The 22,395-nt window shown below is 43.3% G+C and overlaps 2 pseudogenes; one reads left to right on the top strand and one right to left on the bottom strand.

Moving 5' to 3' along the window:
- The window catches only part of LOC115154750 (arf-GAP with SH3 domain, ANK repeat and PH domain-containing protein 1-like), an 81,323-nt pseudogene extending 70,589 nt beyond the window's left edge, over positions 1-10,734 (top strand).
- Positions 10,735-11,444: 710 nt separating this feature from the next.
- Positions 11,445-12,710, bottom strand: LOC115163038 (elongation factor 1-alpha-like; annotated as a pseudogene).
- Positions 12,711-22,395: the final 9,685 nt, after the last annotated feature.

The following is a 22,395-nucleotide window of genomic DNA, read 5'->3' as shown; positions in this document are numbered from 1 at the left end:
TCTCCATCGGGTCTACGTCGCACCAAACGGCGGTCGTCACAGACACGGAGAATCTTCAACTTCAGTTGATACTCCTCAACACTTAACACCACTCCAGTTATCACTCCTTTCAACAGCGGCCTGCTCCAGAGAGGAAAGCAAGTCACAGTTCTTGTTCCCAGTCGCATATGGCAGAGCGCACGCTCCATCTGGACGGCAAAAACGCAAAAAATCTACACGATTGACTTTCACCGACCCAACATTCCCCAACCTCTTCTCTACCCAACCTGACGCCACATATGGATCTGCCAGAAGGCAAGGATCCATTCTCTCCAAAAATCTCATTCCCACTGGGCCAGAATCATCTTTGTCATCATCAAGACGAGGCTCAAGCTTGGCGGTCTTCACCACAACTGCCATCGCAATTATTTAATCCTCACTCTCGTCACGTTCAATTTCCTTCTGTAGCTCTTCCAAAAGTTCTGTGTGATCCACCATTTCATATTCCACTTTTCTCCTTTTTTTCCTGTGCGCCATCTTACCCCCATCTCATGGCCACACCGCAGCTATCCCAAAAAGTAATCTCTCGTTGTCTCCTCTCAAAACACATAGGATAAGAAAGTCAAAGGTTCCTCCCCTCTGACATTTTCCTCCAATGGGTTTTGAGAAGGAGACAAGGAGAGCACACGATGAGTCAAGGAAATGCAATTGAGATTCTCCCAGAGATGAAACCATTACTGGTGTAAGGTTACCATTGGCACTTGTAACAGAAAACCCTGAGCTGGTGCTTTGCCATCAGGGATATTATGTCATGTTTTGCACATCAAAATAAAGGAGAACAACATTCTTGTTCATGTTTGATGTAATCTATTCATTGTGGTTAGATTGTTTGGTTAAAATACAGGTCCTTTCGACTGACTTGCTTGTGGAGTATAATCGCAGTGTGTTTATTTCTGTAACCTTTTAAACATTTAGGTCCTCCTCTGTATTTTATTATTTCATTGTGGATCCAAGTAAAGTAATCAAAATGTGTGTGTGTGTGTGTGTGTGTGCGTCTGTGTCCCAGCTGTTGCAGGCTGCAGCGGGAAAGTTTTACCCTCAATCCACGTGGAGTATGAGTGGAGCCTGAGGCTTGATGAGATCGACGAGAGCGATGACGATCTGGATGACAAGGTCGGACTGGGACTTGACTCTCACACACGTCTGGACATAGCACACAACTTGAAATCAACACGCAGAGTTTCAATATTTGCACCAATCTCCCATTGACATCAATGCATGATTTAGGCCTATGTGAAAGTCAAGTTCCCAAGTTGACGCCTCGTCTCTTGTCTCTCTCTCCCTCTCTCTGTCTGCAGCCTAGTCCCATCAAGAAAGACCGCTCCCCAGGCCGCAGAGTTTCTGCCACGCGTCCCAGCATGTCTCCTCATGACAAGCTGTCTCTGCCGGGCTTCATCAGCCACCGGGACAAGCAGCAGCGCATGTCTTACAGCGCCTTCACCAAACAGATGTACTCCGCCTCCACCGACCTCACTTCCTCTTCCTCCCCTGTGGCCGACGCCCCCCCTCTGCCCCCCAGGAACCAGGGCAAAGGTGAGACCTGATTGGGATTGGCCAAGGCCCAGACTCTTATCAGTGTAGGGTGAAGTTGCCCATAGACGCTGATCTTTGGTCAGTTTTGCATTTTCCCCACTCATGGTTATGGATAGGAATGGGGAAAGAGGAAGCTGTTTCCAGATCTGTACCTAGGGGAAACTTCAACCCGGAGCACTCTTATCAGTGTGACAAGCATGACAAGATACATGGAGATATAATGAGATCATGTTTGACCTATCTCCTCTTTTTGCATTGATGTTCATGCAAATTTCTACCTTAAATGCAAATGCAAATGCAAATTGTGTGGCCAGTTGTGGAATGACTCATTGGATACTCAGCCATATTGTCTGGTTGGCTAGCATTTACATGTATGGAGACTTGCAAGTTGTCTCTATCTCTAACACTGGTACTCCAGGAATAACACAGTAATACGGTTTTACTGTTTTGCTCAGTATAAAACATTGTTATCATAACACTAGTTAACCAGTTGCTGATATGATTCGTCTTTTCCTCTCTCTCTCTCTCCTCTCCTCCTCTCTCTCGCTCTCTCTCCTCTCTCTCTCTCTCTCTCTCTCACACAACACACACACCCTTGAGAGGAATGTATTTTGTCAATCAGGGTGGGAAGCGGCTGTCATATAGACTGTTTACACAAGCAAGGCACCTCCCGGGAAATGATGGCTTGCAGGCGAGGTGGGCGTGAAAAGGGGAAGTGGACACGCACACAGCCAGATAGGATAATACACCCGGCTGATCATTATAATGCTTCATTTTGGGAATCCAGGTGTGCGTCCAAATGGCACCCTATGCCCTACATAGTGCACTACTTTTGACCAGAGCCCTATGTGATTCCCTATGGGCCTGGTCAACAGTGCACTATCTAGGGAATAGGGTGCATTTGGGATGAAGACCAGCACACTTCCTTATCAGCAACACTATATGACAGTATACACAAACAGACTTCAGGAGATAACCAGCAGTCCAGCACAATTATATGAACCATAACATCCCTCCCTGAAGACAGGGGTTAGAACACAAACACTCACACCACAGTTTACTATTCACTATCCTTGTTACAATACAGTACATGTTGAAGCCATACAACTACTATATCCTTGTTTACAATACAGTACATTGTGAAGCCAATACAAACTACTATGTCCTTGTTACAATACAGTACATTGTTGAAGCCATACAAACTACTATATCCTTGTTACAATACAGTACATGTTGAAGCCAATACAAACTACTATATCCTTGTTACATACAGTACATTGTTGAAGCCAATACAAACTACTAGGTCCTTGTTACAATACAGTACATTGTTGAAGCCAATACAAACTACATATTCCTTGTTACAATACAGTACATTGTTGAAGCCAATACAACTACTATATCCTTGTTACAATACAGTACATTGTTGAAGCCAATACAAACTACTATATCCTTGTTACAATACAGTACATTGTTGAAGCCAATACAAACTACTATATCCTTGTTACAATACAGTACATTGTTGAAGCCAATACAAACTACTATATCCTTGTTACAATACAGTACATTGTTGAAGCCAATACAAACTACTATATCCTTGTTACAATACAGTACATTGTTGAAGCCAATACAACTACTATGTCCTTGTTACAATACAGTACATTGTTGAAGCCAATACAAACTACTATGTCCTTGCTACAATACGGTGTGCTACATTGTTGACGCCAATACGCTGTTGAGTGGAGTGAAGAAAACCAGCGACTTCGTTTTACCCACAAGGATTTTACCCGCAGTTCTCTTTTAAGTGGTCATTGGAGTGGCTTGCTTAGGCATTTCTGGTGCGATTTTTCCTCTTTTACTTTGCTTGTCACTGATAAGATTTTATCTGTTGCTTATATTGTCGACGTCCCAAAAGGCACCCTATTCCCTATATAGTGCACTACTTTTGACCAAGGTCTACAAAGGACTCTGGTCAAAGGTAATGCACTACATGGGGAAAAGGGTGTAATTTCAAATGCAAACCAGTGTGTGTGAGCTTGACATAGATTCTGTCCCACACTCTTCATCCCTCTCTCTCTCTCTCTCTCTCTCTCTCTCTCTCTCTCTCTCTCTGTTTATCCTTTCTTTCTCTTCAGCGCCCCATTTGGCATTCCTCGGCTCTCACTCGCACTACGCCACTCTGGCTGGCACTCGACCATACATCAGTGAATATCCAGTTTTTACATTTGTCCTGCTGTGCAGTTTGCTGTGCAGTTGCTGTGCAGTTACTAGTAGCACTTTACGTCCCCAGTAAAAATAAGGTGGTGGCGTCTTGAACTTTGTAACAATTGGCACTGTAGAAGTGCGGTTCATTATTATTTGCTTACCCACAGTTTCATTACATTTTGTTACATGTCACCACCCCTGAGCTGTAAAGTGTTGACATCATATTCCCTATGTAGTGCTCTACTTTTGATCAGAGCCCTATATAGGTAGGATATAGGGTTCCATTTGGGATGCAGCTTCACTTTCCTCTCGGACTGGCTGAGTTCTCTATTAGCCACATTCTTCTAACGTCTGTTTCCAGGCTTACACACTGCTGGGAATGGGACTAGCTGCTTTGGGATAACTTACCGTAGGTCCCAAAAACTCAGGAGAGTGTACACCACAGGAGGCTGCTGAGGGGAGGACGGCTCATAATAATGGCTGGAATGGAGTAAATGGAATTGCACCAAACACATGAAAACCATGCGTTTGGTGTATTTGATACCGTTCCACCTATTCGGCCTCCAACCATTCCCACGAGCCCTTCCTTCCTCCCAAGTTAAGATGCCACCCACCTCCTGTGGTGTACACCCACTACAAAGATAGGAAAACACCTCTAAAACGACACACACACACACAATACATATACATTGTTCTCTGTCCATCTTCTCTGTATTCCCATCCAGGATTGTTTCTGTTCACTAGTATGTTGTTTTTTTTCCTGCATTGATGTTGTGTTAACCATATCTCCCCCACGTTGTCCAGCCATTTTGTTGAACCCTGTCCTGATGGCAAGACACCTCCCGTCTCAAACTACCTTCCCCAGCCCTCACCTTCCTGTTGGTATCCAGGTGACCATCGCCTGTCCCTTCACTGCATGAGTTTGTATGTTGTCACCCCTCCAGCTCCCTCCTCCACCCTCACCCCTGGAGGCAGCTCCACCCTGTCTAAGAAGAGGCCTCCGCCCCCCCCCCCTGGGCACAAACGCACCCTGTCTGACCCGCCCAGCCCGCTCTCCCACAGTAGAGGGGGCTTATCCGGGGGTGAGTCCTCCCTCTGTGGCCAGACCCAAGCAGGCACATCTGAATACTGCTTGGGTCGTCTTTATTAGAAGGAACATGATCTATAATACATTCCAACTATCTGGTCCTGGAGAGTCGCAGTGTGTGCAGGCTTTTGGTCCAGCCCAGCACATAGCACACATGATTGAACTAAGGTCAATCTAATTGCATACCCACACTGAGACCCTACAGGACAGAGTTACCCATATCTGTCCAAGGGTTTTCCAATGAGGTTTCCAACCATATTTTCCCCATGACCAGAGTGTTTCAGTGTTGTTTATGATGACACAGACACAGCCTGATCATTTTGTTGTGTGACGGCAATCCTGTTTATGTATGTGTTAGATGTCAGATCATTATTTGTTTTATTATTTTGTTATTGTCTGTCATGTGAAATACAAACAGCATATTACAGTCTCCTCTTACTGTGAGACATTGCCCTCAAACATCATTAGTATGGAAGAAAATGCTGATTATTACCTGAGGAATACCAGATCCCTAGCGTACAGCTGTTGTACCTCATAATAGTCCATAATGGTAGCTAATGGAAAGCTCAGCCCCCTACCTCTTCTACTATAAAAATTGCATGTTGGGGTACAGCAATGTATTGTATACCAGTTATAGTACAGTATATTCAGACCCCTTCACTTTTTCCATATTTTGTTACGTTACAGCCTAAAATGGATTGAATTATAATTTTCTCGCATCAAACATTAGCCCAGGCGCCAAAGACGTGGATGTCGATTATGGCAGCCCACCGCACCTCTCTGATTCAGAGGGGTTGGGTTAAATGCGGAAGACACATTTCAGTTGAAGGCATTCAGTTGTATAACTGACTAAATGACAAAGAGAAAAAAAGGTTTTTAGAAATGTTTGCAAATATATTTACATAAGTATTCAGACACTTTGCTATAAGACTCGAGGTGAGCCCATTGAGCTCAGGTGCATCCTGTTTCCATTGACCATTCTTGAGATGTTTCTACAACTTTATTGGAGTCCACCTGTGGTAAATTCAATGATTGGACATGATTTGGAATGGCACACACCTGTCTATATAAGGTCCCACAGTGGACAGTGCATGTCAGAGCAAAAAACCAAGCCATGAGGTTGAAGGAATTGTCAAATCAAATCTTATTGGTCACATGCTCATGGTTAGCAGATGTTAATGCGAGTGTAGCAAAATGCTTGTGACTTCTAGTTCCGACAGTGCAGTATATCTAACAAGTAATTTAACAATTTCACAACAACTACCTAATACACACAAATGTAAAGGGATGAAATAAGAATATGTACATATGTACATATGGATGAGTGATGGCCAAGCAGCATAGGCAAGATGCAATAGATGGTATAAAATACAGTATATACATATGAGATGAGTACAATAAGATATGTAAACATTATTAAAGTGCCATTTTTTAAGGTGACTAGTGATCCGTTTATTCAGTGGCTAATGATTTGAGTCTGTATGTAGGCAGCAGCCTCTCTGTTTAGTGATGGCTATAGAAGCTGTAGAGCTCCGAGACAAGGAAATGGAAGGGTACCAAAACAATTTCTGCAGCATTGAAGGTCCCCAAGAGCACAGATGGGCCTCCATCATTCTTAAATGTAAGAAGTTTGGTACCACCAAGACTCTTCCTAGAGCTGGCCGCCCAGCCAAACTGAGCAATCGGTGGAGAGGGCCTTGGTCAGGGAAGTGACCAAGAACCCGATGTTCACTCTGACAGAGTTCCGCTTTGGAGATGGGAGAACCTTCCAGAAGGACAACCATCTCTGCAGCACTCCACAATCAGGCCTTTATGGTAGAGTGGCCATACGGAAGCTATTCCTCAGTAAAAGGCACCTAAAGGACATAAGAGTCTGCTTGGAGTTTGCCAAAAGGCACGTAAAGGACTCTCAAACCATGAGAAACAAGATTATCTGGTCTGATGAAACCAAGATTGAACTCTTGGCCTGAATGCCAAGCGTCACGTCTGCAGGAAACCAGGTACCATCCCTACAGTGAAGCATGGTGGTGGTAGCATCATGTTGTGGGGATGTTTTTCAGGAACTGGGAGACTAGTCAGGATCAAGGGAAATATGAACGGACCACAGTACAGGGAGATCCTTGATGAAAACCTGCTCCAAGCGTGCTCAGGACCTCAGACTAGGGCGAAGGGTCACCTTCCAACAGGACAACGACCTTAAGCACACAGCCAAGACAACGCAGAAGGGGCTTCGGGACAAGTCTCTGAATGCCCTTGAGTGGCCCAGCCAGAGCCTGGACTTGAACCCGATCAAAACATCTCTGGAGAGACCTGAAAATAGCTGTGCAGCGACGCTCCCCATCCAACCTGACAGAGCTTGAGAGGATCTGCAGAGAAGAATGGGAGAAACTCCACAAATCCCAAGAAGACTCGAGGCTGTAATTGCTGCCAAACGTGCTTCAACAAAATACTGAATAAAGGGTCTGAATACTTATGTAAATGTTTTTAGAATTTTTATAAATTTGCTAACATTTCTAAAAACCTGTTTTTGCTTTGTCATTATGTCATCATTTGATCCATTTTACAATAAGGTTGTAACGTAACAGAATGTGGAAAAACTGAAGGGGTCTGAATACTTTCCGAATGCACTGCATACCAATACGTTATGTATAGATGGACTTCAAATATTTTTACATACGAATCATAAGGAATTGTTATGAATTATAATAATAACAATTGAATAAGGAGAATTAAATCCAACATACCAAGCTGTGCTTATTTTAGGTGACCATTTTGGGACTTGGGAAAATATAGGGCTGAATATATTATTAGTGTCTATATATTATTATGTATAGACACAGAGCAGCATATTTCCATCTTTCACAACCATCTCGATATTTCAGGAAGTGACTCCACCCCATCCTCCTGCGAACAAGATGTCACCTTTATCCAACAAGTTTGAGGGCATTCCACAGCAGCAAAGGTACATAGACATCCATTTTGGATGCAGGCATTTAGAAATATTTTCCAGAATATTGTTACGTATAATAGCCAGATTGAGAGTTTTGATCTGATGGTCATGTTTCATTACTTCATATAACCATCTGTTTTTTTTTAGCACTACTTCTAGCAACACAAAGTCTACACGTGGTCCAAGGGTTCTACCCAAACTACCTCAGAAAGGTACGTTGAAATGGATTAGCAAATGCTTATAACTGAAAGTGGGAGCACATTATTTGTGGCATATGGCCCAGCATTAGAGTCAGCAAATGTTTAATATAGTACCTGTGTCCTGGTTCTTCTCTTAGTGGCACTGCGTAGATCGCCACCATATACACCCATCTATGGACAAACCTGGCCTGCCTCCGGAGGTGCTCCAGAAATCCCCTCCAGACCTGAATGCCTAACAAAAGCCATCCTCCCCGACAAGCCAACTAGGGGACCTTCTCCCAAACCCCAGCTCTCTGAACTGCCCCTAAACCTGGAGAACTGCCCCCCAAGCCCCAGCTCTCCAACCTCCCTCCTAAACCCCAGTTAGGGGGACCTACCGCCCAAACCCCAGCTCAAAGCCCTACCCCCCAAGCCTCAGCTCTCCCAAAGACGGCCATCCGAAACCAGGGGCAGCAGAACTGCACCATTCCGAGAGACCACCCCTTGGAGAGCTTGCGCCGAAGCCCCCAGCCCCCCGACTCACCGGTGGCTAATCAACAGGCAGAGACGGAGAGCCCGTCCCCCCAGGCAGCGAGGACACCAATGGAGCCCGGCGTGTGCTCCAGAGACACCAGTGCCCTTGCCTCGGACGGATCACACGGTAAAGTTCACCTCAAGGACACAACAGCAGAAAACCATAGTGCTTTTCTGGTATTATTGAGTAACATAGGTAGTTCTGCAAATAGTAGTGGGTTCCCACTGGTGGGTTGTGGCCAGTTCCTCTTGGGTGAGGCCACAGACAAGGTTGGGGTGGCATTGTTAATTGGTGGGTCACAACACAGAATGTTTTAGCAACCAGACCAGTCCACATACTATTGACTTGTCTCTAGTGACATTTGGGAATGTTCATGTGTGTGTTTAGGGGAAGACCAATCTCGGCGGGTGAAGACAATCTATGACTGCCAGGCTGACAAACGATGACGAGCTGACGTTTGTGGAGGGAGAGGTGATCATAGTGACAGGAGAGGAGGACGGGGAGTGGTGGGTGAGTAACGGCCCCCTAGAAAGGCTCACTGGTGCTACACTTAAACTGTTACCACCCTTACTGGTGTTACCCTAACCCATTTTCAGCTAACAGGCTCCCTGGTGTTACTTAACCTAGTCCCAACCTAGCAGGCTCACTGGTGTTACCTTAACTAGTCCCCAACCTAGCAGGCTCCTGGTGTTACCTTAACTAGTTACAACTTTGCCGTACTCACAGCCAAACATACCTTATTGCACTGGCTAAACATTGACAAGAACACTGTTCAGCTGCGGTTGCCCTCACCTAACACCTTATCGCTCTCTCTCTCTCTGTTTCCTTTCAGATCGGCCACATTGAAGGGCAGACGGAAAAGGAAAGGGGCATTCCAATGTCCTTGGTCCACATCCTAAGTGAATGACAGCCAGATGAGGCTTGCACTATAACCCCCCCACCCTCACCCCTAGTAGTATCCCTGTTCTGTAAATAGCTACTGTAACAACATATGTGTTGCTAAAGAAAAAACACAAGAAACCCAAGTAGGCTCAACTAGCCACTGGATGCTGAGCACATCCATGTTGTAAATAAAATGAGTATTCTTACCAGTATTATCTTAACCTTAGAGCACGGCCTATGGCTACCATAGCCACTCTCAAAACCTAGCACTTACCCTAAAGTCTATGTTCATGCTGTTACTGTGTGTATTATATATATATATATATATATATATAATATATTTCTGTGTGTGTGTATATACATGTTTTATTGTACAACCATGTACAATTATACATGTGCTCTCTGCCTGCCAGATATCAGGGCAGCCGTGTTTGAATATTATCTGTAATCATTTTACTGGTGGTCATCACTGATATCATTGCTTGCATTTCTGGAGAAGGACAAATATGAAAAACCATGTCACTCGTCTCTCACCATTTCGTCATCCTACACCCCATAGACTGAAGAGATCTCATGTCTCCAACTGAAACCTAGCCATGATAACTCATGATGAAATAAGTATTATTCAGTGTATTCCTTGTCGTTGCTCGCTTTGTGGTGCACATGTATAGGATTGTTTCAGTATCCACACCTGCTGCTACTGTATGGTGGGATATCAGAAGCCCCTGTGGAACCTCAACAGGTCACCAGTAGTTCTTCTCCTCTTAACAACACCGTTCACGTGTGACCAGTCATCTCCACCCTACTATGTAGACCTTTCTGTGCATGGTAGAAACATGACTGAATTGAGCAGTGCTATTTAAAAAAGCCACTCAGGGTTTGAAGAACCACTTCTGATCGCTACTAACACTCATGAGTACATGGGAAGGTTAATGAGGTCAGTCTAAGCAATATTTGGGGAGAATTCTCAGATGGCCTAGGGAGAGATTTGAACAAATGTCCATTGACACTATCAAACCCTACAGGGTTAGGTCAATCAGGATTTTACATGGGATAAGTCATAAAGTGGCCACTGTTTAGAACAAACTAAGATGTAGCCGGTGTGACATTCAAATTCATCCAGAAAGGGCAGTCGAGCAAAAATAAAGTTTGCCTAGTCCAGCGTTATCCTTAGAACGCTGAGTACTTTTTGGACAGGTCATTGCAAATAGATGGCACTGATAGATGTGTTCTTTACTCCCCATTGACTAATTCCTCTGGTTTACACTCCAGTAAAGGAATATCAACCCCAATCATTCATGGTATTAAAGTGTTTTGTTGTAATGGATTGAATCAGTTGCCTTCTTTATATGCCAATATTAAGAATAAGTGTCACCAACCCAGACTGCCTTAATTACACTAAATGCAAAACGAGAACAGCCTGTACAGAAACTACACTTATTAGTCAACTTCTAAAGAAAAAGTTTGTACAAGATTCGCTACTAATGTACAGAACTTCAGTGTAAAGTAAAATACTTGTCTGAAGCTTTTTGCACATTTCAACATTGCAGTCTAAAATGCAACAGGCCATTCAATTCCTTAAGTCATTCCAGAGGAGTTGTAATTTGGTCTGTGTGTAGGCGAGTCAGGCGCAGGACAGCAGATATGAGTAATAAACGTAATTTACTCAATAGACCAAATACAATACAATAAAGCGAGGGCACGTAACGGACCGTATTACATACAAACAATTACTCGCAAACAAACATGGAGAACAGAGGTTTAAAATAATGAACAAGTATTGGGGAATTGAAACCAGGTGTGTAAACAAAGACAAAACAATGGAAAATGAAAAGTGGATTGGCGATGGCTAGAAGGCCGGTGCGTTCGACTGCCGAACGCCGCCCGAACAAGGATAAGGGACCGACTTCGGCGGAAGGTTGTGACAGGAGTCAAACGTAAAAGCAACTTCACATTCAAAAAACACACACACAGTCACTTGGTTGCTTCAAGCTCTTTCATAACAACTGGTAAACTAAATTCACATCATTTTTGAGACATGGCCTTTCTGTGCGTGCTTCTTTGATCCTTATCACCGACTTGATGACTCCCAGAGCAAACGTCTGCTTCAAGTACCATTGCTGCAAACCGACCTGAAGGAAGGAGCACAGTATTGCCATGTAATTGTAAAAACCGAAGTCAGCCATAGTCTAGATGGGGAGCACTCGGTGAACAAGCAGCGCATTTGTTAAAAAAGAGACCAGACATGTACATGAAGGAAGGAAAGCCATGTGCTAGTAAAACATTTGATCTAGAAAATGTTATGCAGTAACAGCTACAATTTCTAAGCTCACTGCCAGTACCCCTGAAAAGATGGTGAGAAGAGTAGTGTAGCTAAAAAAGGGTAGGTGAAGCTCTCCACACAGAGGGGTCTGTTGGGGATCATCTTGACAGTGGCAAGCATCTCTAGACTGCAGGGTCTGGGGAAGTCCTCTAGCGTCTTCCCTGTGCGACGGTCAAGCTTCTCCTTCAGCTCTGCAAAGCGGCAGGTCACGTGGGTGATGTGGCAGTCCAGCACAGGAGAGTAGCCCGTCTTGATTTTGCCAGGATGGTTCAGATTATGAGCTGTGGGAAGTAATACAGAATTAAATGAGCACAGTACAGTACAATGTTCTCAGCCACATCTTCGCAGCGGAAGTTCTTCACAGACATGTTCTTGATGTTGAAGCCCACGTTGTGATCGGGCCCAGCCAGCTCCAGACCCTGGTGGTGCATCTGAATGGACTTGACCTCTGCAGTAAGCTTTGCAGGGGAGAACGACAGGATCATGCTAGGCTTCAGAATCCCAGTCTTGATCTTCCACACTGGAACCGTGCCCACTGCTGCAGCACAGAGAGAAGAGACAACTACTCAATTTTTCCCCCCCAGTAGAGTTCTCCCATTTGCATGCCCTCTCCGGTCTCCTGACTTTCCAGCCTTTGAACAATGACATCTACACAGCAGACATCTTAATAAATTAAATCAAAATTCTCTCACTTTCTGAGATGGGAGAACATGCTTGACCCCGGTCCAGCCCGAGATTGGAAGGAATACACAGCAGTGGGATCGTAGCTGATTCTTGGGGAAAATCCTCATGTTTTGGATCACTTTGTCAAAGTGTTTCTGGCTGTTTGGTGGCTCAGTCACATCCATCTTGTTCACTGCAACAATTATTTGTTTGACACCGAGCGGTAGGCGAGCAAGGCATGCTTCCTGGTCTGGCCATACCGGCCTCGAACTCCCCTCTGACAGCAGACACCACCAGAAGGGCAACTCAGCCTGAAATGAAAGGTGAACAAAGGCACAAGATTAGGTTACCACCAAGGCCAATCATTCGCATTGGCCTAAACTAGGGATAGACAACTAGTCCTATGGGGACTGATTGGTGTCACTTTTGCCCCAGCCAACACACACCCGACTCAATAATCAACATCTTCAGTTAGAATGCAATTACTTTAACCAGCTAGGGATGGGAAAAAGTGTGAAACCACACCAGCTACCGAGGACTGGAGTTTCCCCATCCCTGGCCTAAACGGCAAACCCCCACAGGCAGATAGGCTACCATGGACAGCTTACCTGTGATGTCCCAGTGATCATGTTCTTGAATGAAATTACGATGGCCTGGAGCATAAACTATCGTAACGGCGTATTTGTGGGTGTTGAATTTCAACAATGAAATGTCAATGGTTATTCCTCACTCCCTCTCCCAGGCATATTTGAAAGAGCTCTTACCCATCTGTAGGAGGATAAATTAAATTAAATCAGCTACAATTGCAGTTGCTCAAGGAAATGTAACTGATGTTGCTCCAATTAGTTTGCTTGCTATTTGTTCCTTACCTGAGCTGCAGTCTTCTCGTACAACACTACAAAGTTCAAAGTTATTGCACATGTGGACTACTCTGAAGTGCGCATGTGCAATAACTTGGCGGCCAGCATCCTGGAGTTGCGTGCTTCACTCTTGACGTTGAGACTGGTGTTTTTGTGGGTACTATTTAATGAAGCTGAGGTTGAGGACTTGTGAGGCGTCTGTTTCTCAAACTAGACACTAATGTACTTGTCATCTTGATCAGTTGTGCACTGGGGCCTCCCCACTCCTCTTTCTATTCTGGTTAGAGACAGTTTGCACTGTTCTGTGAAGGGAGTGGTACATAGTGTTGTACGAGATCTTCGTTTCTTGGCAATTTCTCACATAGAATAGCCTCATTTTGCAGAACAAGAATAGACTGATGAGTTTCAGAAGAAAGGTATTTTTTTTCTGGCCATTTTGAGCCTGTAATCGAACCCACACATGCTGATGCTAATCTAAAGAAGTCCAGTTTTATTGCTTCTTTAATCAGAACAACAGTTTTTCAGCTGTGCTAACAATTGCAAACGGGTTTCTAATGATCAATTAGCCTTTTAAATGATAAACTTGGATTAGCTAACACAACGTGCCATTGGAACACAGGAGTGATGGTTGCTGATAATGGGCCTCTGTACACCTATGTAGATGTTCCATAAAAAAATCTGCCATTTCTGGCTATAATAGTCATTTACAACATTAACAATGTCTACACTGTATTTCTGATCAATTTGATGTTATTTAATGTACCAAAAAAAAGATTTTCTTTCAAAAACAAGGACATTTCTTAGTGACCCCAAACTTTTGAATGGTAGTGTATGTAGCAATCTGTCAGTCGATGACAGTCGACAACGTGGCACGCAACCATTGGTTGATTGCATGATGCATGCAACATCTGAGCAGCGGAAACACGACCAAGAGCTTCCTTGCTAGCAGGCAGCCTTGGGGAATGTGATTACCACGACAACAGCCATAAACAAACAGCCACTTCAAACAGAGATCGCTACATTGTCAAACAGAGATCGCTACATTGTCAAACAGAAATCATTACATTTCATCTAGCCCAATAATGGACTAGAGGGCCCTAACGTTACTCCTTATAGTCCAAGGACCTTACATGTTCTGTTTAAAGGCGAATTGGCTCTGGAAGACAAAACAGCCAATACTCCATCTAAACATGAATCAATTCTCAATTGCGGTATGGTTCTAGAAACATAATTCCTATACTTTCATATCACATCAAAATAATTTCACAAATGCAAACTAAACACTTACTGTACACCAGAGGAGGCTGGTGTGAGGCACTATAGGATGATTCGCTCATTGTAATGGCTGGAATGGAATAATGGAACGTAGTCAAACAGGTAATTTCCATATGTTTGATAGCGTTCCATTAATTCCATTCCAGTCCTTTACAATGAGCATGCCCTCCTATAGCTTCTCACGCCTGCCTCCTCTGCTGTGCACAGTATTTTTCAGCGACACATGTTCGTGGCTTTCGTTTACACACAGGTGTTCAGAAACGTAGATAGTTAACTAGCACAGGTAGTCCGTCTTCCATCTGTTTTCCATTAACAAGCGCTGTAACATGGAAATGTAGGCCCGTGTGGGAACCCTAAACACTATAAGATTTGAATCAATTAAACGTTTTGTTTTTGAAATTATTTCCCACTGATATGAAAGATAAGGTCCTTATGCTTCCAAAACTGTACCACAAGCGATGCGTGTTAATGTTCAGACCGAGCATTTTATATTGTTATTATTAATTTGAATGATTATTTCATGGGCAAATTTAGGAAGGAAATGCCAACCACGAACAGTGAGCCATCGTATTCATGCATCAAAAACGAATAATGAAAGAAAAACAGTGTAAGTTAGAATTTTGTAAAGTTAGTTGTAACCGATGTGAAATGGCTAGTTAGTTACTCGGTGGTGCGCGCTAATAGCGTTTCAATCACGGTGGACGTCACTCGCTCTGAGACTTGAAGTAGGGTTTCCCCTTGCGTTGCAAGGGCCGTGGCTTTTGTGGCGCGATGGGTAACGATGCTTCGTGGGTGGTCAGTTGTTGATGTGTGCAAGGGTCCCTGGTTCGAGCCCGGGTTGGGGCGAAGAGAGGGACGGAACCTACACTGTTACATTGATGCTGTTGACCCGGATCATTGGTTGCTGCGGAAAAGGAGGAGGTCAAAGGGGGGGTGAGTGTAACCGATGTGAAATGGCTAGTTAGTTAGCGGTGGTGCGCGCTAATAGCGTTTCAATCGGTGACGTCACTCTCTCTGAGACTTGAAGTAGGGTTTCCCCTTGCGTTGCAAGGGCCGCGGCTTTTGTGGCGCGATGGGTAACGATGCTTCGTGCGGTGTCAGTTGTTGATGTGTGCAAGGGTCCCTGGTTCGAGCCCGGGTTGGGGCGAAGAGAGGGACGGAACCTACACTGTTACATTAGGGTGGATTTTGTGAAGAGGTAGGGAAATTATTGTTATCTATCAACAATGACACACCTGGCATTGCCGAGTTATTGTAGATAGAAAGCTACTGAGGATGTTAGCTGACTCTATCTGTCATATCTTTAATCTGAATTTAAAGGAAAGTGTTTGTCCTCAAGCCAGCTCCTAGAAAACTGTTGGAAAAAATTGTGTTTGACTAAATACAATGCTGCAGGCTCTAGTTTGATCTTATCTTGATAATTGTCCAGTCATATGGTCAAGTGCTGCAAAGAAGGACCTAGTTAAGCTGCATCTGGTCCAGAACAGAGCAGCCTGTTTTTCTCTTCATTATAAATCAGGGGTCTAATATCAATACTATGCATGCCAGTCTCTCCTGGATAAGAGTTGAGGAAAGACTGACTGAATCGCTTCTTGTTTTTATAAGAAACATTAATGTGTTGGAAATTCCAACTTGTTTGCATAGTCAACTTACACACAGCACTGACACATTCACTTACCCTATGAGACAAGCCACCAGGGGTCTTTTCACAGTCCCCAGGTCCAGAATAAATTCAAGGCAACATACATTATTATACATAGCCATGATAGCATGGCTCTCCCTGTGGAGCTACAAAGCTCCACAGCGGAGATCGGAGTATCTGTCCATAGGACCACTTTAAGCCGTACACTACACAGAGCTGGGCTTTACGGAAGAGTGGCCAGAAAAAAATAAGCAAACATGTTTGGTGTTCGCCAAAAGGCATGTAGGAGACTCCCCAAACATATGGAAATATCATAACACAAGACGACACCCAGATGCAGCCACAGGAGGAAGATGGTTGGAGTCTTACAATGTTTATTAATCCAAAAGGAGTAGTCAAGAGAATGGTCGTGGACAGGCAAAAGGTCAAAACCAGATCAGAGTACAGGAGGTCAGATGAGACTAAAATTGAGCTTTTTGGCCAACAAGGAAGACACTATGTCTGGCGCAAACCCAACGCCTCTCATCACCCCGAGAATACCATCCCCACAGTGAAGCATGGTGGCTGCAGCATCATGCTGTGGGGATGTTTTTAATTGGCAGGGACTTCGAACTGGTCAGAATTGAAGGAATGATGGATGGCGCTAAATACAGGGAAATTCTTGAGGGAAACCTGTTTCAGTCTTCCAGAGATTTGAGGACTGGGATGGAGGTTCATCTTCCAGCAGCACAATGACCCTAAGCATACTGCTAAAGCAACACTCAAGTGGTTTAAGGGGAAACATTTAAATGTCTTGGAATGGCCTAGTAAAAGCCTAGACCTCAATCCAATTGAGAATCTGTGGTATGACTTAAAGATTGCTGTACACCAGTGGAACCCATCCAACTTCAAGGAGCTGGAGCAGTTTTGCCTTGAAGAATGGGCAAAAATCCCAGTGGCTAGATGTGCCAAGCTTATAGAGACATACCACAAGATACTTGCAGCTGGGGGTGAATAGTTATGCATGCTCAAGTTCTGTTTTTTTTTGTCTTATTTCTTGTTTCTTTCACAATTAAAAAATATTTTGCATCTTCAAAGTGGTAGGCATGTTGTGTTAATCAAATGATACAACCCCCCCCCAACATCCATTTTGATTCCAGGTTGTAAGGCAACAAAAGAGGAAAAATGCCAAGGGGGGTGAGTACTTTCGCAAGCCACTGTATGTGCACCACATCATTGCACTCTCTCTTGCTCTGCTGTGTGTGCATGATGTGCCTCTTGCTAGCTGTCACTCAAATGGTGGGAAATGTAGGGACAATGGCGCAACACAGCTTCCAGAAAAATAGTCTCTTTCAAATTAAGGATTTCGTGCAAATTGCGATGCTACATGTGGTGCTGCTATGGTGACCAGTGAGCTGAGATAAGGCGGGGCTTTGCCTAGCAAAGACTTATAGATGACCTGGAGCAAGTGGGTTTGGCGACGAATATGTAGCGAGGGCCAGCCAACGAGAACATACAGGTCACAGTGGTGGGTAGTATATTGGGCTTTGGTGACAAAACAGATGGCACTGTGATAGACTGCATCCAATTTGCTGAGTAGAGTGTTGGAGGCTATTTTGTAAATGACATCGCCGAAGTCAAGGTTCGGTAAGATAGTCAGTTTTACGAGGGTATGTTTGGCAGCATGAGTGAAGGATGCTTTGTTGCGAAATAGGATGCCGATTCTAGATTTAATTTTGGATTGGAGATGCTTAATGTGAGTCTGGAAGGAGAGTTTACAGTCTAGCCAGACACCTAGGTATTTGTAGATGTCCACATATTCTAAGTTAGAACCATCCAGAGTAGTGATGCTGGAAGGGCAGGCAGGTGCTGGTAGCGATCGGTTTGAAGAACATGCATTTAGTTAGTTACTTGCATAGTTACTTGCATAGTTAGTTACTTGCATTTAAAAGCAGTTTGAGGCCACGGAATGAACTACACATTGAATGTATGTATGAATGTATGAACTACACATTGACACATCCAGACTAAAGTGGGAGGTGTAGTCCTTTCCTGCAGGTCCAATGACCTAGTGGCCTCATGGGTGGAATGTTATTAACATTTTTAATAATTTCATAATTAATAAACATATATTTTTTTAACTGCCGGAAATCCTGTGCTTCTATGTCAAACAGTTTTGTTATATTCAGTCTTCTGTGATGTATATACAGTGTAATATTGGGATGCAAACTCAACATGTAATACATTTCAACTCTATATCTGACATGGTACAGGTGTCTTTTTTAAATCCCATAACCATGTGTGTGAGGTGTATACTTTTGTTTCAAAGTAGATTGGTTTTATGACTACCAAAGAAACACTCTGTGTGACCCTGATTTAGCCCACTGCAATAAAAGGTTATTAAAAATACTTAGTAGTCGCCAAAGTTCCTTTGTCTTTAACCCCTACCCTAAGCCTAACCTAAAGCATAACCTTTTCCTAAACCTAACCTTGAACCTTAACCCTAACCTTAACCACAGAGTTTCTAAACCCAGAGGCCCAATATCTGAGACATCCCAGAATGCTTGCGAAGCAGACTTGGCGACCAGACAATATTCCCTAAAAACACTCTTTGATACAGCTAAAACCGGAAGTGACTTTTTCGTAGCAGGATAGGAGAACTTACGCAACAGATTGTTCACTTCATTCATTGAGCAGAGGATAATTAACATATCAGTTTAGGATATAAGGTTAAGGTTGGGAAAAGGGTTAGTGTTAGCGAAAGTGCTCTCCTAATCTGCTGCTAAAAGTCACTTCTGGTAGTAGCTGTATCAAGTGGTGTTTTTAGGAAGTCTCAGACCGGGGTTTGAGAAGCCAATGAGAGAAGTGAACAATTTTTCCTTAGTTAATTTCCTTGAAATCTAAAGGCACAACCTAGATTTGAGCCAACATCTTAAGTAGCTGAACATGTTATTATTCCAACCTCACGTTTGAATGGTAAGGCGAAAGCAACCAACTGTGTTGAAGAAAGTTGAGGAGTGAAGTCGGGGAAGGTGCATCTGTGACAGAACGTCGGACAGTAACAGTAAGGTTTGTTTATAAAGTCGAATAAGCATGTCTCCAACCACCATATTACACAATCACACAAACTGAAATCATGTAGAATCAACTAGTGAGAGAGAGCATCAAATATCACAATAATTTGTATAGACTCAGAGGCCAGTTTATTAGGTACGTGGCTGTGGCTGGTTATATAAAGCAGAAAGAGAGGCATTGAGGCATTCAGTTACTGTTCGATTGAAAGTTAGAATGGGCAATTCGAGTGACCTAAGCGATTTAGAGAATGGTATGATCATTGGTGCATGAGTCCATGGCTCCATCCTTCCTGGTGTCAATGGTACAGACTGGTGGCGGTGGTGTAATGGTGTAGGGAATGTTTTCCTGGTACATGTTAGGTCCCTTGATAACATTTGAGCAAAGTGTCCATACCCACGAAGAATTCCAGCTGTTCTGGATGTACTAGATGGGTGTACCTAATTAACTGGCCGCTAAGTGTATATGTGAATCGTAGCAAGTTGGTTCTGTTTCAGTCATGTCTTTGGTCACGTTCACGTGGGTCAAACAAATAAAATCAATGTTTTTTATTTGTCACATGCTTGTAGTGCTTACAGGATGAAGAACAGTTTCTAAAACTGTGTATCTAAGGCTCTGGTCTGTCCAAGAAGTGAGGGTAAACTGCTATCCACTTAATTATTTTAATTATTATTTTGGGGATAAGGGAGGGTCACATGTTTGTTTTTTCAAGTGTTCAAGGAGGGTTTAGGTAAAATATATTTTGCTGAAGGGAGGGCCATCCATTTACATTTTCATTTTGGAGAGGTCTGATTTTCTCCATATAACCCTTATTATAAATAACGTTCACTCCCTAAATGCTTTAAAATTCACAAAAAGCTGATGAAGATTATCTCATAGAACAAAACATATAAGATATCCTAAGCCTGTGTTTCCCACAGACTTCATTTTCAGCGTTTATCCCAAAAACTCTACAAAAGCACAATTTATTTCCACATAGGCTTTGTCCAAAGAATCATGGAGTTTCTAAAAAAATGTTTTTGCTTTGTCATTATGAGTTATTGTGTGTAGATTGATGAGGGGGGAAATTATTTAGTCCATTTTAGAATAAGGCTGTAACATAACAAAATGTGGAAAAAGTCAAAAGTCTGAATACTTTCCGAATGCACTGTACATGACAACAGGAATAGAAATTAAGCTCGCCCGAGGCTAGTACTTTTCAGACTGGGCTAGTAGACAATGTGCCAAACTAAACTGACACAGCAGTGAAATTTTGCCTTTACAAACATTGCATCCAACAGATTTAGGACCTGAATGTTACCAGGGCTGGTAGAAATCATGGTCTGCTGGCCAGTGCCCAAAATCCTTATGTTCCATCCCTGCATATCAGTCCCTTTCAGACGACCCCCCTATCATTGTTGGTTCTCCTCAGTGACCTCATAGCTGAGGGTTTTAACCTCTTGAGAATTAGAATCAGAAGTACAGTCATATAGCTCATTGCAATACTTCACCCCTTCTGGGAAAAAGTACCCTAGACTGTCCTGATCGTCTAGTTGAACATTCCAGATAATTCCTCCATCCCAGTAGAAATGTCTCGTCCACATAGTAGGATTTAGGATGTGCAGATAGACCAAAGACCAGTCTATTTTACCATTACTATAGTCAAGTCTGTGGATTATGGAATTTTAATATATACAGTATGTTACCATTTTAGTTATTAACTTAGCTAGTTAGTAAAGGTAACTTTACGGAAGAGGAAGATCCGGACAGTTGATTGGGAAACAAGAACAAAGCATAAGGCATGAGGATTGGGTGTTGAGGGACCACTTGTCACATTGTCCAATGTGGGTTTGTGTTATAATAAAGAATGCGTTTTCTGTCCAGATAAAGATGGTGATATAGCATTGAAAAAGATCCACCACTGACCACGTCTCTTTGTTTTCCAGTACAACAGAGTGCATCCCTTAGGCCTTCCGGTACATGGATAACCTGTGCCAGTGTGATCCGAGCGCAAGAGTCCAGTTGTAGACTACAGCAGATCGAGCTTGTGGACGGACAGCTCAGTAGCTCATCAAATGTGATACAATATAGTGTACAACAATATATTTGAAGATATATCTGCACAGTATGTTTGTCATGTTTGTCTATGGTTCTCATGACTTATGATTGGGTGTTGAGGGACTACTTCTCACATTGTCCAAGGTGGGTTTGTGTTACGATAAACAATTTGTTTTCTGTCCAGATGAAGATGGTGATACAGTTTTGAAAAAGACCCACCACTGACCATTCATTTAAATATTGTCAGTTAATCATTCCACTTAAACTGGCTGGCTAGTTAGCTGACAAATAAACATACTGTGCAGATATATCTACAAATTCACCTGGCTAAATGATAGTTTGAGGAGTGACATAATGCTGTAAAGATACATTTTTAAATGGGCTGGTTTAACAGCAAAATGAGCTAAATGGAAATATCTGCTAACTACTTTAATTATTGCATTATTGCAAATGCTCAGGCAGCTGCCATTTTCCAAATGGCCCTGCATTTACCAGAAAAGGAAACTCCACACAACGAAGGGGGTAAGAAATAATTTAAACATCACAGATATAAGTTCTCAGACCAGCCATTGTGATTGAACGTACATTAAATACATTACTTTAGTTGGCTGCTTTGAGCAAAACTTGTATGTATTGTAACCTATTCTGGGAGCCTAGTGTGTGTGTGTGAACTATGTGGAATATTTTTGGACCTTAGGCTTCCTTGAAAACAGGTACTGACAGGAGGCGCGACAAGAACGCTGATCCAGTGCCCCCCCCCTCAAAAAAAACTGATTGGAATAAAACCTTAAGATAATAAGAACAAAAACTGATTTGTATGCAAAAACAATTTATAAGATATTTACAGATGTTCACTGTTGCAGTGACAACTTTGGGAGCATGTGGTCCTTGAAAAACTCCTCTAGTCCAGCAATATGAGTCTGCCAGAGGTCGTCACGCTCTATGGGGATGGTGATGGAGGCTTTGGTGGTCCACTCAATGAAGAAGCAACTGTCCCTTCCAGTGGAGCGGCCCTTGGACCTGGTGCCAGTAAGGATGGTCTTCACGGAGGCGGTAAGACCCTCCCTCCTCATGGATATAGAAATCCTTCAACTTCACTGGGTCTTCAATGGTAAAGTCCCTTGCACCATACGGACA

Source organism: Salmo trutta, chromosome 2 (assembly GCF_901001165.1).
Source record: "Salmo trutta chromosome 2, fSalTru1.1, whole genome shotgun sequence".
In the NCBI taxonomy this organism is placed as follows: Eukaryota; Metazoa; Chordata; class Actinopteri; order Salmoniformes; family Salmonidae; genus Salmo; species Salmo trutta.
The sequence above is the reverse complement of the archived record's forward strand: the minus strand, read 5'-3'. Positions and strand labels throughout refer to the sequence as shown.